The 2,329-nt window shown below is 45.0% G+C and overlaps 1 protein-coding gene across 1 annotated transcript in view; it reads right to left on the reverse strand.

Annotated features, from left to right (window-relative positions):
* LOC119308699 overlaps positions 1 to 1,900 on the reverse strand; it is a 3,746-nt gene extending 1,846 nt beyond the window's left edge. Inside the window, exon 1 of the mRNA XM_037584831.1 lies at positions 1,676 to 1,900. The gene's annotated coding sequence lies outside the window, so the exon portion shown is untranslated. The remainder of the gene's footprint in view (positions 1 to 1,675) is intronic.
* Positions 1,901 to 2,329: the final 429 nt, after the last annotated feature.

Below are 2,329 nucleotides of genomic sequence, written 5' to 3' on the forward strand. Positions count from 1 at the left end.
ATGAATTTGTTCCCATCCTTACAAGTTTATGTATCAATTGTGGTATTAACTCAAACTAAAACTAGCTAGTTCGACATTGTAGGTTAGTTTCAGTGCTGCTCTTGATCGCATTTGTATAGCTCATCTTCTGCATTCATCTAGTCTCGAGCAATCAGCACATCACAAAGTACTAACTTAGGAGTGAAAGCATGCAGATAGAACCCCTGCCGAAATGGTTCTGAAACTCCAAGCCTTCAACGTTGGGAAGAAGACTGGGGCAAGCCATTTGAAACGATTCTTGATAGCCGCAAATGCCCGCTCAACTGTTGTCCTTAGTGAGGAATGACGGTGGTTGAAAAGCTCTTTTGGAGATTTTGGGTCATTGGGACCTTGAAACTCCTGTAGGTGATAGCGAACACCTCGATAGGGCGGCAATATGCCCTTCCTGGTGGCATACCCAGCATCAGCCAAATAATACTTTCCTACATACAAAGTTGAATACCACCTAGAGTTAATTTACTATGTTTAGACTAATAACAATTTTTAATAGTGTGATTACCTTCTGGAATTTTGAGACCGTTTGGACGAGATAGGGCATCGTGCAATACGGCAGAATCATGAGCTGATCCCTCCCAGCCTGCTAGAACATATGTGAATCTAAGATCAAAGTCCACGGCAGCTAGGACATTTTGTGTGGGATATGGCTTGCGGCCCCTAAACCGGTCCACATATTTTGAAGACACACGTGCCCTGATATGGGTGCCATCTAGTGTCCCTATACATCCCTAGTAAAAAAATAAAGCATGTGTGAATAAGAATGAACTTGGTTTGAAAACCAACTAGTACAGCACACTGGTTATAGTTACCTCAAAGTAGGGATAAAATCTGTTTGGGTTGCTAGTAATCTTGGCATGTGTATCAGTAGAACGAGTGCAGATTATTTCAGGTGCTAGCTTCACAAGGGCTCGTAGGACGTTGTTAAAATATCTACTGACTGTCTCTTCAGATCGCCACAATGCAAATCCTACAGTGGAATGGGTGTGATATTACCCTACGATTTTCAGAAACATAACTACCTGCTCCTCCACGGACACATGAACTGTGTCAACCAAAAGCTTTTTGTCTCTAAGGTGAGCACGCAGCTTGTAGAAAACAGCTGGATACATCCTCAGCTGGCGCAAACATGTCGTTTCTAAGGTGTCAATCAGCCTAATTAGTTCACCACTCCTCCAAATATCCCTCTTGACAAGTGGAGCATACTTGAGACGTTTCTTTCTCTCTTCTCTCTTGCTCCACCAAAGGACTAACATTACGAAAAGAACAACTAGTGTGTGTTGCCTCCACACAGAGTAATATAGATATTGTTGTTGAGAATTATCCATCTGAGTAAAGATAAGATGCGTAAGTATAAAAGAAAATGGAAACCAATACAAAGTACGAGGGCACATGTTGTACAGATATGCTAGTATCAATTAGTCCATCATAATCTTTAAGCAAGATATTTAGCTTAAGGTACTGAATAATCTGAAAGTAAGACAGACCACTACCCCTCGCATCTAGAAACAAAAAGCACCTGTGTCTACTTGTGGATTCAGATGAGCGCATGGCATGTGATTGGGTACAGTGCACACGCTAACATCAACGAATTTCACAAGGGGATGAAGACGAAAGACATCAGATTTGGGCACCAACTAACCTGATTTCTCCGTCGGATCTGGTCTGGCTCGTCGAGGACTTCCTGCCGGAGCAAGAGATCGCGGAGGTCTTCAACCGCTTCCAGTCGCCGGGGACGGTAGGGGTGATGGACGGGAGGGTCGCCAGGGGATGGCGGCTAGGGCGGAGGAAGACGAGAGGAAACCCTCGCGGGGGAACTATGAGGGGCAGGCGGACGAGTGGTGGGGGCAGGGGTTGGCGATTGGGGAAAGGTCCCCACGCGCCAATTTTTGGTACGCGCCAATAGTTGGCTCGCCAAATTTTGGCCGCTAACCAATTAGCCTCATAGTCGCTGTCCGTTCAATTAACATTAGCACGACGTGAGACGACTGATCGCCTGAGCGCCTGATCGTATTACACTTATGTTATCAACAGTAGTACTTGAAAAGAATTGTTGCCGGTCGCCCATGTTAATTTCAGAGAAATGACACGCTCATCTCTGTTGCTGGCCATCTCGATCACACCGGTATGCATGTGAGGCTCTACTGTTGATCGTATTCAGAGAAATGGATTCCTTTGCTTAGATCCTGTAGCCAGGCAACAATTCTTTTCAAGTGTACTACTGTAGATAACATGAGCGCCTTTCAACACGCTTTGGATCAGGCGCTCATGTCTCGTGTGTTAAATGTGAGGTCGC

The sequence above is a fragment of the Triticum dicoccoides genome, chromosome 5B (genome assembly GCF_002162155.2).
Source record: "Triticum dicoccoides isolate Atlit2015 ecotype Zavitan chromosome 5B, WEW_v2.0, whole genome shotgun sequence".
NCBI lineage: Eukaryota > Viridiplantae > Streptophyta > Magnoliopsida > Poales > Poaceae > Triticum > Triticum dicoccoides.